Below are 14,666 nucleotides of genomic sequence, written 5' to 3' on the forward strand. Positions count from 1 at the left end.
CACCAGCAGATTGATGATTGATGCAGGAACACAACAATATAACGGGACCAGGCATCGGGGATGCTTAGTCCACCAGCAGATTGATGATTGATGCAGGAACACAACAATGTAACGGGACCAGGCATCGGGGGTGCTTAGTCCACCAGCAGATTCATGCAGGAACACAATACATGTACAAGCGATTTTCGCGTATGTGACCTGCGATTTTCTTCTATTTGTTGTTTAACATCGAAAACAAGAATTTTTCACTTTTTACCGACAGTTTTAAGGGTGGAGAAGACCAGGAGTGCCCGGAGTAAACCACAGACCTTTGGCAAGTTACTGACAAACTTCCCAACCTTATGGTGCTTACATACATAGGCACTATTGGCGGGTGGAAAGTGGTCTTTAATGAACGCTAGACTGCTAAACGGCCATTCTAAAATTCCCTGGCCAAAGAAAAGACGTCAACAATGAAGATACTGGGTACGTGGGACGAGCTCAGCACCCCAAATTCAAACTCTCCCCACAACCAAATTATGTCACCCATCACCGTTGACGTCACCCCCTAGCAGGCTACTTAATTTGCGATCCAACTGATGGGTCCTTCTGTGATCAAGAGGCTAGGAAACTCTGCAGTTAAAATCCACTGTCTTCCTTTCTGGCAAGTGCCTTATATCAGTTCACGAAATTAAGGGGTTTTGCCATTTTTCAGTCCTGCAACACCTCGCCAGTCTTACCATTGTTGTGCATCAGACCTACAGGACATAAAATTTGTTGTTTCGCCGTCAGCTGGTCACAGAGGATCGTAAGTAATAAAGGATACAAAATGCATTAAAAAAAAAATAAAAAAAAAAGAACAAACAAAACAGCAGGTCTGGCAATGAGGATTTATTTAGAATTGAACACTATGAAAGGAAGACTCAGAGAAATCACATCTTGCTGCAGAAATACTTGTTCCTTATGGTCCTGCAACAGAAATGAAAAACACATCCGCTTTCATAAACCATTATACTGTTATGCAGAATTAAACATGGCCAAAATCATAAAAATATTAAAACAAAATGACGAAAATGACCTATTTGTTGTTTTTTTTTTTTTTTAACATCTACCAAGGGCGATATGAATTTCATCCCTATACAGATGATCAGACACTAAAAAATAAACGGAATAAAAATTGAACTGAAAATCCACCTTTTTATTCTGTTCAGTGTTGATTTTTTTTTTATACTTCCTATTTTCAAGGCTTTTCCATCATGTAAATATATTTTCAGCAACGCAGATACAAGCAGAAGTTACTTTTGTCACTGGTTGTGCGATCAGATTGTAAGATGTCTTCACTAAAAAAACTTCAGTGAGAGAGTTCATATTAATTCATCACTGCACACCAAGGGCTACCTGTTGCAAGATTACCTGAACTTGGAAATTTACGTTCAATCTTCAATATGAGATTGTCGTAAACGTTAAGAAAATACAGGCCGAGTTGGCATTTCAAAAGTTGCACAAGATCACGTTGGATTGAACGTGTCAGAGTAGTGGGCTCTCGCCAACTAAGGCGGATAAAGAGCATCATTTTACAGTGCTTGCGAGACTGAAAATGCATCTTGCACAATCAGGCTGGTTACCTCAACAGCACTGTTTTATAGTAGATACCGTAAAATCACCTCTTTTAGCCACTAAACTTTTTGTGAACTCGTGACAAGCCGATTCAGGTTATAGTGGCAACCTCAATGAAATTCAGTCCAGCTGATCAAACAGTAACCTTTCTAAGGATCTCCCAAAACGTATGTTTAATAGCTGAAGACATAATGAAAATATAATCGAGTATTCGATAAAAGGGACATAACTCAGCACAATTTTGTTGGACTTTGTTTATTTTGATACGCTTCCTACTCCAAGATCTGTCAATCTCGCATGTTGATTGGTATCTATTCATCAAATCCGTTCTGTTAACTGATGGAGCACAGTGAAAGACTAAAACCAAAGGGTTACCAAATCTACATGCTTAGTTTTTTTTTTTTTGTAAACCCCATGCTCTTTCATCATTAATTGCACAACTTCTGAGTTCAGTTGTGTACTGTGCAATTCCTGAGATTGGCTCCTCTTAAGCTAGGGCAAAGCAACTTATTAAATCAACAAATTACCTTGGTCAGAATGATGCATAGTCAACCTCCAAGGTAGCCCACCTTCAAAATAACACATCAGATAATTTAGTCTGAAACAAAAAATACACAAACTTGTGATTTTAAATGTTGAACCCCAAATAAATTTGTTAATACACTGCACTGGGATAAGCAATTTTCAAGAGCTCGTCTCAGTTGACTCGGGAGTTGAAATCACAAAGATTCATAAAACTCACCATTGTAGGACATCATTGACAATCCCATGGAAGTTCTACATGGCAATAAACTGCATCCATGCCTTAACAATTGAAGGTTCACATCCCGAACTGTTAAGGTGACGCTGTGACCGTGCATAAGGGAATTTTATGAAGTGCAACTCAAAACTATATTTTTTTTGAGAGTTTAATTGTGTGAAACAAAGCAATTTGTATATTAAACACCTAAATATTTTTGTTGAATTTACTGATTTTAGTGCACTTACATTAATTTGGGAGGTATAATGTTTCTCAAGCACTAAAATATGGTCCTATGCGTTCATGTACAAAAGATTACCTATGAAAAGGTCAAATATTTCTTTCATTTATTAAATCATTGTTCAAATACCATTCAAGAATGTTTCATTTGTACCCAGTTTTATTAAGTGTAAATCATCAACCTTAGGCCAGTAAGAATGTGGTCTCAGTCAAGACCAGCAAAGAGCTTCATCGCCCACTTAAAACCACCATGGAATGAGTAAACCCTTGTCCTTCGCCTGCCACTGCATCCCTGTCATTTAAAGCTGCAGTCAAACCATTTAATCCTATGACCTCTGGCCATGGGCTTTCAATCCTGTGACCTCTGTGGCCATGGGCTTTCAATCCTGTGACCTCTGTGGCCATGGGCATTCAATCCCGTGACCTCTGTGGACATGGGCATTCAATCCTGTGACCTCTGTGGCCATGGGCTTTCAATCCTGTGACCTCTGTGGCCATGGGCATTCAATCCTGTGACCTCTGTGGCCATGGGCATTCAATCCTGTGACCTCTGTGGCCATGGGCTTTCAATCCTGTGACCTCTGTGGCCATGGGCATTCAATCCTGTGACCTCTGTGGCCATGGGCATTCAATCCTGTGACCTCTGTGGTCATGGGCATTCAATCCTTTGACCTGTGGCTGTAAGCATTAAATCCTGTTATCTCAATGGCCATTCAATCCTGCGACCATCACAACCATGGCCATTCCAACCTACAACCTTCACCAAGGGCCAATAAAAAGCACAGAGGTCTAATAAGCCAAGGCATGTAGTGCAAGCCAAAGTATATGTACGCGTAAATCAGCTAGCTGAAATTGTCATTTAAAATGGATAAGTGAAGAGGTCCTCTATGAAAGTTGTGAATGATACAACCCCACCAGAAGGTAAATGACATAGCCCTACCAGAATTTAACAATACAGCCCCACCTGGTCAACAATACAACCCTACCGGAAGTTGAACAATACAATCCCACCACAATGTGAATACAACCCACAAAGTGAACGATACAATCCCACCAGAAGGTGAACGATACAACCCCACCACAAGTCAAATAGTCTTCCACATAAGTATAGTCATATGCCACATGTATTCCAATTTGAGCCTACATTTCAACAGCCAAGCGCAATTCTTCCAGAAACAGTCTTAACAGTGTTATTCTAAAGGGAAGTAACTCTGGGCACCTAACAAAAGTAGGACAAGGGAACAGGAATGTGTGGCATTATTTTTTTTCAATTGGAGAAGAGGGCTCTTCCGTTGCACGACATACAAGATTTCCATTTGTTTAATGAAATGCTGGGCCAATACGCCATTCCACATTTGTCTACAATAAGCCATTCCACATCTGTATACTTGCCAAAATAAACTTCAAGCTGTACACATGCCATCTAAGAAACTGTATAAAGACCACGTGAAGTTGCAAATAACAAAAATATAGAACATGTACCCTGGTTGATCCAGCCATATTGTTTCATGAGACAGGAGCCTTGAGACACTGGGCAATTTGAAGGTTGTGCTTATGTACCAGAACTTCAGGGCACCATCGTCCCCGCCCTAAGTGTGTACATGGGCTTGACTCATCAGTTGACAGTTCGTGATCACAGAGTATCATCTGTCCCTATCTGTCAAGTTTCTCATCATCTGAGTAAAGCTCTACCCCCAACCTACATCAACCAAACCTTTATTATTACTGATCAAACTTTGAGCAACCATTCCCATCAACGCCAGGACTATCGAGTCTGTGAAACCCGGGCCATTATGGTGATCTAACTGCTGGGGTCACCATTCCCATCAAACCCAGGACTATCGAGTCTGTGAAACCCGGGCCATTATGGTGATCTAACTGCTGGGGTCACCATTCCCATCAAACCCAGGACTATCGAGTCTGTGAAACCTGAGGCCATTCTGGTGATCTAACTGCTGGGGTCACCATTCCCATCAAACCCAGGACTATCGAGTCTGTGAAACCTGAGGCCATTCTGGTGATCTAACTGCTGGGGTCACCATTCCCATCAAACCCAGGACTATCGAGTCTGTGAAACCCGGGCCATTATGGTGATCTAACTGCTGGGGTCACCATTCCCATCAAACCCAGGACTATCGAGTCTGTGAAACCCGGGCCATTATGGTGATCTAACTGCTGGGGTCACCATTCCCATCAAACCCAGGACTATCGAGTCTGTGAAACCTGAGGCCATTCTGGTGATCTAACTGCTGGGGTCACCATTCCCATCAAACCCAGGACTATCGAGTCTGTGAAACCTGAGGCCATTCTGGTGATCTAACTGCTGGGGTCACCATTCCCATCAAACCCAGGACTATCGAGTCTGTGAAACCCGGGCCATTCTGGTGATCTAACTGCTGGGGTCACCATTCCCATCAAACCCAGGACTATCGAGTCTGTGAAACCCGGGCCATTCTGGTGATCTAACTGCTGGGGCCACCATTCCCATCAAACCCAGGACTATCGAGTCTGTGAAACCCGGGCCATTCTGGTGATCTAACTGCTGGGGCCACAATGTCAGTAAAGCCCCATCGGGCCACCATTTTTGCTCAATTCAGGACATTCTTTTTGTTAAACCCCAGGCTGCCACGTTGGTCAGTAGCCAAGCCATCCTGATGATCAACTCTCAAGGCGATAATGTTGATCATACCTGGGCCAGCTTGCTGATCCAACCCCAAGACTATTATGTTGATCATACCCCAGGTCATCATGTTGATCCAACCACAAGGCGATTATGTTCATCAAACTCCTGACCATTATGCTGGTCAAGCCCAGAAACCATTAACCATAAATCTATACAGATACTTGTATAATTGATCACGAAGTCAACCATGCACTGAAGGCTCCACAGCTGTATTGTGTTTCGCATTTAACATTTTTAGTACATTCACATTTTGATTTTTTAATCCTGCTTTAATTTTCGTACCTGAACATAACCACTAGACACCTGCTCCCCCATCCTGAAAATAGAATTGAAAAAGGTCAATGACTACATTCCAACCATACTGTTTTTTCTACAAATCTTCCAACTCCTGTTGTTAAAAACAAAAAATGACTGTAGTCATACATGTAGAGAACTGTAATAATTTTTAGCGATGTGCTCAGAAAAGTTTGGAACGGTAAGTTTTGATATCACATGACATCATTTGGCAGAATGTTAACATCATTGCACATACATCAACAAAAATACAACACAGAAATTTGATTACTGGTTTAAAGCCATACTACGAACTTTTCACTGGCACAAAGTCAGTTTTATGGGGGGTGGGGGGACCCAAGGAGATTCATATTGACCCAAGGTTTCAATTTCTGGGTTATCAGTGACGTTTCACTCTGCAAGTAGGATAAACCTAACATTCTTCCCCAAAAAAGGTCCTTATTTTTTTACAGATTAATAGAAGTCATAAAAATGCACTTTTGGAGCTCAAACTCCTAGTAAGTTATCAATCTGTCTTGTAGAGAAACCTTGCAACACCTTTATCAGCACTAGATCTTTAAAAAATAAATTGGGACAGTTCGCAACTTTGTCCCGGGTGAAATTTTACGTTATTTACCATGCATGCAAACCTTACCTAGATGGTTGAAAGCTGACCAGGGTTCAAGTGGTCATCTTCAATAAGATGTCTATTACAAACTCATGGACTTCAATCCACCAACTGCTAGAGGTGCAAGGCCTGAACGTACAACTTTCATGCTGACCTGGAATTCAACAAAAAGTTGTTTTTTTTTGTAACATCATCCACTGTAGATCTTACAGATGCAGTGAAAGATATGTAATTCATATGGTCAAAGAAGTGCTCCGAAAATTTGGAACGGTAAATGTTGATATCACAACGTATCATTTGGCAGAATGTTTCATCACTGCACATCAAAGAGACAGATGCCACCAGCATGATGGTGGAAGGAAACCGGGCATATTCCAGGGAAACCCACAACCATCTGCAGGTTGCTGCCAGACCTTCCCACGTGAGGCCAGAGAGGAACTCACAGCAGCTGCACTGGCGACACGCTGATGGGTCATCGCATGGTGTTGGCGTGCTATCCACCTCGGGCACGGAGGCCCCCACCATCAACCTACTCCGTCAATACCTTAGCCACCAAGACCCAGTATCTAGGCAGAAAAACACTGATATCCTCCACTAATGGCAGGACTGAAAATGGCATGTCCACGTAATTTGTAGAGAAAAGCATCTTAACCACTTGCCTACAACCAACTGTGCAATTTTGTGTATAGTCACATTCATTGGACTGATTTATGCCACATACAGGGAAGAGAATCTATTTATCAAAACCAGCTGATATTTCTTCTAGAAGCTAACTCCCACCACCCCCACCAAGGCATTAGTGAAATGATTAGTTTTTAGCCATTTTTGTCAAAGATTACATGTAAAGTCCTGATTTCCCTTTAACTACGCTCAAATCAGTTGAAAATTCTCATCCCTGCGTAATTTCCACATACAGTATGTAAGATGGTGGTCAGTTTTATGGGTGGTGTAAATCTGAAGTGTTGGAGATAAACCACTGCCGTCTGGCAAGTTACTGACAAACTTACCCACATGAGATATACAGATATGCGCATTGTATTGGAGGGAGACTAGTGGTCATCTACATCCTCAAATGGTCAGACAAGTTTCACTGACCATTTCTCGTCACCAAGAAACATGAATCGTAACCGGAAAATCGGCAAAATTTCTGTGCGTGACTGGGTCATCTACGTCCTCAAATGGTCCGACAAGTTTCACTGACCAGGTCTCGTCCCCAAGAAACATGAATCGTAACCGGAAAATCGGCAAATTTTCTGTGTGTGACTGGGTCATCTATGTCCTCAAATGGTCAGACAAATTTCACTGACCATTTCTCGTTACCAAGGAACCATGAATAGTAACAGGAAAATCGGGAAATTTCCTTTCCGTGACTGGGTCTGCAACTGTACCTAGCATGTTCTAGTGTTTTGTAGGCGCTATACGGTGTTGAGACGACAGGAGTACAAGAGACAGTCAGATTATGAAGCTCAACATGAGAAGTCAGAGAGATTCCCATTTGTTCTTATGTGATCATCATAGTCTCAAGCACAAATCTTCCTAAACCCTGCTACTTGCAATTTGGTAATTAATGTAGCTGGCGACTTTGGGGATACTTTCACAAAAATTTACTCATTTGACTGGAGCGTTACGTTTAACTGAAGAATACTTCATGAGTACAACTAAGGCCAACATTATGGTTGTGAAAATCAGGCGGAGATTGGTGGAAACCCACAGGCCGCCTGCATGTTGCTGGCAGACCTTCCCATGTTCAACCAGTGAAGAAACAATCATAAAATGGAACATGAACTCACAACGGCCACACTCGTACCAGCACCAGTATGAAGAATGAATCACAAAGGACATGTAGCAATCTAAACATATATTCAGTCACTAAAATGGTACACAGTTCGGGAACAGAACTATAATTTTTTTTTTTACATACTGCCATTGTTGGGCATCTATCTGATGCATGTTCATAGCTTCAGTCATCCAACAGCCAAATAATTATTAAAATTATTAAATCTAACAACAGTTAACACTAATGAAATGAAACATTCTGTTCAGGACCCAATCATTTCCACTGGCACCCACTCATTTAGCCACCTCTGGGTCCCAGAGATTTACTTCAATAAAAACCTATCAACATCACTGGGCTTGTGTTATTTGCACCTATCACGTTTTGACTGATTTATTTATCAAGCATTCTAATGGGGGGAACCCACAAAAACCCCATGACCATCCGCAGGCTGCTGGCAGACCTTCCCATGTACAGCTGGAGAGGAAGCCAGTATAGGCTGAACTTGAACTCACAGTGACCGCATTGGTGAGGACATCATGTTTTGCAAAATATCATGTGACCCTGTAATGACCAATGGGAACTAAGAATTACTGAGTATAATAACCAACACTGTTACTCAAGCACATTGAATTACTCTGGCAAAGTTTACCTTCAGGTTGAAATTCACAGGACAGAAGAGCTGGCACTCCTCGATTCTTACCCAGCTACCACCTGAAACGAAATAGGGAGTTGTTAGAAATTGGATGTAAAAAGGATGGGAAATGCACAGATGTACGATGAAAATCACACTTGCCTCAGTTCGGTGAATAGTGGTAAAATACAGTCATCATACCAACGGTCAAGAGTAGCAAATATAGTTCACATCATTGGCAAGTAGTAAACAAGTCAATCAGCTAATATTCAGGCAGCCCTTCTTTCAATGCCTCACACCAACTCTTACTCTTCCTCATAACGTAGCAATTTAAATGCAGAAATTAGTTTTGTTCTTCAAACTGTAAGGATAGTCTGATTAATGTTTTACGCCATGATTATAGGAAATCATCACTTATACAATGGACACTGTTTTTATGGGCGAAGAAGACCAGAGTGCCTTTACTGACAGACATACCCATATGTGACAGACAGATATGCACACCATGGCTGGTAGAAGACTAGTGGTCATCAACGAATTGAGAATTATGCAAATCAGCAATACAAACACTATTGATCACATATCACCAAGGCTCCACGAGCAGTGAGAGCAAGGGAAATCCACAAATTCCGTCCTCAGCCGGGTTTGAACTCGTACACTGACTGCAACCCCAAGGAGCACAAGGGTGAAGACTCGAATCTTCTATGCAGTTAACGTAACAGCCACAGAAACACACACTGGTGTCTATACATCAAAACGGTTGCATTACTTGGACTGGAGATAAAATAAATTACTCCAAGGGGAGAAAGTACCAGGTCGTCGTACCTTGCTTCAAGACTGTCAACAGAACCACAAGTCTGTGAAGGAATGAAGCTAAACATCCCCCATGCAGTGGATTGCCACTTGACACCATTTTAAGTCCCCAGAATCTATGGATGAAAGAAAACAAACAAAATAGTGTACAGGATATGTGAAAGATGTACTTGTCCATTTCTGCAAATTTGCATTCTTTAACCTTTGCAAATTTGTATTCTTCAACATCTGCAAATTTGCATAAACATTTGATGGCAAGTTCCAAAGCAGATCTGTCAAAAGCTACATCCATTATACTTTGTCTTGCAGAAGGACATTTTACACTTCTGGGTCCAGCTGTTCAAAAGTGTATTAAGACGAAAGCCCTTTATTAAGTTATATAATACTTATATTAACTAATATTCACACTTTGTATTAGGTCAAGACACGTATTAAGATTCAAACCTAGCTTCACATTTATGCACTTTTGAACAACTGGCCCCGGCATACTGGTTATACCCTAGACTTCTTTGCACACATCGAAGAGCAATTTCGAAAGCGACTTATCTGCTTAATGTTTCCTCATTAAGGTAATAACTTTGTGCTTTGATAATACAGTTATTCTGAACATCAGTGTTTCAGTGTCAATGCAGACGAATGTCCTCAAAATATGCATAAATCACTAGGTGAACGTGTCGATAGGTTGACAAAATACTGTTGGTCATTTTGCAAAACTTGTGAAAATACTTAGGAATTTGCCAAACAATACATAATGTTAATATGCTCCGATATAAATTGAGAGTTTCCAAAACCAGGACCAAGATTCATTATGCTATTGGATCACGAGCAGGTAAGTTTTAGTTTTTAAAATAAAAAGAGCTTTATACAGGACATTTATAACCTTACTGTATAACTTAACTTTTTAGTAGCCACAATCTGTTTAAGAGTTTGGATCACACTATTTCATATTGTATTTCTTTCTCCTGTGATTTTCACACTCGCACGATATTTGGTAAGGAACATTTGTGCTTGCCTCAGTTCGGTGAATAGTGGTAAAATACAGTCATCACACCAACGGTCAAGAGTAGCAAATATAGATCACATCATTGGCAAGTCTAGTTCCATCAACACAATAAATCATCTACAAAGCTCTGGACGTTTCATTTTTTTTCTTTTGGTTGATTGGGTAAGCTTTAAATAATACGTGCATTAAAATCTCATTTTTAAGAGTCCTTGGTTTATGTTCACAGACATACAAAAGTTTTGTAAAGTACCTGTTCTCAGCCACATGGACATCTCTGCATTCTGTTGGGGGGAAAAAAAGAGAGAAAAACATAAGCAATCAGCTATCATTATTAGATTACGCCATGCTCAAAAACATTTCCTTCACAAAGTCCATACAAAAATAGGCCCATGTCAATGTGGCTTCTATGCTTTTAAGTGATTGGTTTTCTTAAATTCAGTAGAAAAAATTAAAAAAAACAAACAAACACTGAAGTGCTAACATCTGGAAATGGCAAAATTTAGTACCAAAAAAATCCTGAATTGTTCAATCTTTGTTGAAGACTAGCAATCCAAGATAATACCCGTTGTTCTTTAATGTAACTTTGATGTCTTTCAGCTAGAGCTAATAGTAAAAATGACAATCATTGATTATCAGAAAGTCTCTATCATCATTAGACATCACAACAGATTCGACGACTTCTGTCATCTTCTAACTGTAACTTGATGCAAGCTCAGTTTGCTGAGTACAAATATACTTCCAAATCACCACGACAACTAGCATTGGAATGCGTAATTACCAACTGCCTCAAACTTTTACCAACATTAATGAATGGAAAATACTCAGTTAAGGCCCATGGCCAAGATAGGCATAGTGCCATCTGGATGCTGTCAAAGGGAAAATAACTCTGATGTAGCCAAATGAACAATGCCTCTGAGTTATCCTTCCTTGGACAACATTCTGATGGCCCTATTCCTATCTTGGTCATGTTCCATAACCAAGTATTGTCTCCCACTGTACTTGCGATTTCCAGATACAAGTTTCAGAATTCTTCACTTTTATCAGGTAAATACAATAGGTCCCCATTCTTGTGTATCATGGGGCCATAAATTCACTGTCACCAAAGTCCCAACCATACCAACACCTAAGATGGAAATATGTGAGGACTAGGTTGCTGTGTTTCCTTGTGATTTCCACGAGCTCTTCGGTGTCATCCCCTCAAACACATCACTTTTCTAATTTTTTCATTCGTTAAAAAAGGAAAAAGTACTATGTTCTTCACACTATATTTGTTCCTGTGGTACCGTCATCCATGAGTGTTCTGCCCTTACCTGGTTGTGGCAGCTCATCATACTTCTGTGATATCTTTTCATGCGTTGTTCAAAGCTCTGGATTAAAATTTCCAGAACATGAACTTGTTGGGTCAGCAACTGGATGTTTACGCCACTAGACCATTTGAATTGTTGTGACAGAATGTGTTGTCATTCATATTTGGCAAGCTTCACTCCGAGAAACATGAATGAATTGACATTAGTAGTGATATAGAAATACAGCGACCTAGTATTCACAAGACAGCCCCCAGATGTACAATACTCCTGAAAGGAGAGACTTAGGAAATAGTCTTACGAAATGTTGGATCCTGTAATTCGTCATCACTTCTACTTCTGCCATCTTCATCCAGCACCAAAAGCAAGATATTTACTTCTCAAATCATCTGAACAGAAGAACAAAAGTACAACAACTTATTTGAGTGGTGTTTTATGCCATGCTCCAAAATATTTCTCTTATATATGACGGTGGCCAGCAGTATGGTAGGTGAAAACCAGGCAGAGCCCCTGAGAAAGGCACGACCATCCGTAAATACAATAAAGTTAGACTACATTCATACTTTCCACGAATTCATGCGTACAAGTTACTGAGTTAATTCATGAGTACAAGTTACTGAGTTAATTCATGAGTACAAGTTACCGAGTTAATTCATGAGTACAAGTTACCGAGTTAATTCTATGAGTACAAGTTACCGAGTTAATTCATGCGTACAAGTTACCGAGTTAATTCATGAGTACGAGTTACCGAGTTAATTCATGAGTGCAAGTTACCGAGTTAATTCATGTGATCAAAACTAAGAACTACAATTTGGAAGAATGATGCAACATTTTCAGTTTAAACTACTATTTCAGTTTAAACTGTACTTTAATCTACTTGACCAGTTAATGTTGGTCTCTGCCAGACGCAGACCACAAGTCATAAACTCCTTAAAACTAGGCCATATACTACCGGGCATTCATAAAACTTCACTTGAAAGCCCAACTAGTCAGAATACAGATCGCTGTTTTATGACATTCAAGAATATTAAACTTGTACGATGACGGCCAGTATTATGGTGGGAGGAAACTGGGTTAAGCCCAGTTGAAACACCAGACTATACACAGGTTGCTTGCAGACCATCAAACTTATGACTGGAGAGGATGGCAGAAAAAGCTGCACTTAATGGAGAAGAAAACTTAAAAACATGACACTATAAGCTGAAAAGAGCACATTTTTTTTCTATCTGGTGGTGCCTGCTGCATAATTTTGCCATTTTTCCTTGCCATACACGTAAAGCCTGAAAACCGCAAAGCTGGCATAGATCGCTGAATCCATTGCGTCCACCATCTTTAACACCCTGTAATTTATGCTGGGGATGTGTTGCCTCTCAGCCAAAGACATTTGTTAAAACTGCCGGCTTGCTCGAGTAAACTCGGAACCTGCGTCCAACATTCCGGTTTCTAAATCATCAAGCGGAAAACGAACTGTACGATTTGCTACCTTCTGTGAAGATAAGTTCTACCAGAAATGTACGAACTGCACTTCGACTGTTTCTGACACCAATTCTCCTCCTAACACAGACGACTTCAGGACTAGTTCTAAGGCAAAATGAAGTCACCCATAGCAGATTTTGGCAGTGACTTTATTTATAATTTGTCAACTTGAAGTACATATTAGAATTTTCTTTACGGGTTGCACCTTTGAGAAAAAGCATACTCTTTTCAATGGTATTTGATATTTAAATTTTCTTTTCCTTTCAACTAATAGTGATGGCAATGGTGAGAGGCTCTTAGATTGTGATGCGCTAGCACACTAACCACTAGGCCAACATCAGGCTACAGACTTCATTCCCCCCACCCCTTGACAAAATATTCCCCACCTGTCAATTTCTATGAATCAAAATATTCTTGCAAGGCCTACCACATATCTATATAGATATCCTATCTATTTTTGTTTCCCTGTCACTGCCAGGGCATTTCTTATCCCCTGCCCAAACATCGGAGCTCATTATTTCATTCTTTTGTTAGAAACTGCCATAACATTAATATGAAATAATGACACATGTTCTGCTGCTCTTAACGATTATCCAAAATATTAGGGCAGGAAACAAGGAATCAAACGTCACTAGCCTACACTAAAACCCATGCAAGGCACCATATGATACTGTCTGTACACATTTAGGGATTCTTTTAAAACTAGTAAAATACACAAACTGTGCCAACTTAAAAATGGCTGTACTGTCTCAGAATTGGTGATTGGTGAATCATCATGATCATTCAGAATGAATTCTTCATAGACAAGTTAGCCACGGCGATTTCAAAAGTTGATGCTGATGCTCTACTTGAAATGAAATTTACGAAAAAAAAATAACTAAAAAAACAAACAAACCATAAAATAGTAACTGATTCTGGAGGCATGGTATCTCTGATGATATACAACCAGATATATACCATCAACCCGGCTTGTCTCACATTTCGAACACACGAAAGATACTTGACTTTTTACTGGGCCTTCATGAACATCTTGAGCATACCTCGTCCGATTTTGTAGGGCTCCTTGCTTTTATCAACACCAATCCAGTCAATAATAAGATTTGTTCAATTTACATTTAAGCTTTATGCCATTGAATAATGCACAATGAATGTGACTCTAACTTTATTTAGGTGAAACATAAAAGTATAAACAACTTTATCTCGAAAAGAAAATCGGAACCATTCGCATACGAATGGTGGGACACGCGTGATCTATAGGCGGTGAAGTATCAGGTGCGAGTTTGGACTTAACTCAGAGAGAGAAAAACAAAATACGAATTTGATAAACCCTGCCGAATGTTCTGAACCGTTCTTTTGGTAATGTACTGTACAGTGAACATCGATTATCGGATAAGACAACATATTTTGACTCACACCTCACCTCTCTCGGTGCACGGATCTTTCTCGAGTGGTACCTTCTCGAACCACGTGCGTTCTACTCAAGATAAGTTATCCTAACGACTG

The 14,666-nt window shown here is 40.2% G+C and overlaps 1 long non-coding RNA gene and 4 other non-coding genes across 5 annotated transcripts; all 5 read right to left on the minus strand.

Moving 5' to 3' along the window:
- Window positions 1-854: 854 nt before the first annotated feature.
- On the minus strand, window positions 855-14,651 carry LOC135480571 (uncharacterized). Its single transcript, XR_010445944.1, has 9 exons — window positions 14,584-14,651; window positions 11,989-12,076; window positions 10,634-10,664; window positions 9,393-9,496; window positions 8,586-8,647; window positions 6,187-6,313; window positions 5,541-5,574; window positions 2,124-2,194; window positions 855-948 (listed from the first exon to the last, which is right to left on the minus strand). It is a non-coding gene; the product is annotated as an uncharacterized LOC135480571 (long non-coding RNA).
- Window positions 5,712-5,786, minus strand: LOC135481108 (small nucleolar RNA SNORD47). Its single transcript, XR_010445974.1, has one exon. It is a non-coding gene; the product is annotated as a small nucleolar RNA SNORD47 (small nucleolar RNA).
- On the minus strand, window positions 6,409-6,481 carry LOC135481109 (small nucleolar RNA SNORD47). Its single transcript, XR_010445975.1, has one exon. It is a non-coding gene; the product is annotated as a small nucleolar RNA SNORD47 (small nucleolar RNA).
- On the minus strand, window positions 8,727-8,808 carry LOC135481111 (small nucleolar RNA SNORD24). Its single transcript, XR_010445977.1, has one exon. It is a non-coding gene; the product is annotated as a small nucleolar RNA SNORD24 (small nucleolar RNA).
- Window positions 10,390-10,471, minus strand: LOC135481112 (small nucleolar RNA SNORD24). Its single transcript, XR_010445978.1, has one exon. It is a non-coding gene; the product is annotated as a small nucleolar RNA SNORD24 (small nucleolar RNA).
- Window positions 14,652-14,666: the final 15 nt, after the last annotated feature.

This window comes from Liolophura sinensis, chromosome 13 (genome assembly GCF_032854445.1).
Source record: "Liolophura sinensis isolate JHLJ2023 chromosome 13, CUHK_Ljap_v2, whole genome shotgun sequence".
Classification (NCBI taxonomy): domain Eukaryota; kingdom Metazoa; phylum Mollusca; class Polyplacophora; order Chitonida; family Chitonidae; genus Liolophura; species Liolophura sinensis.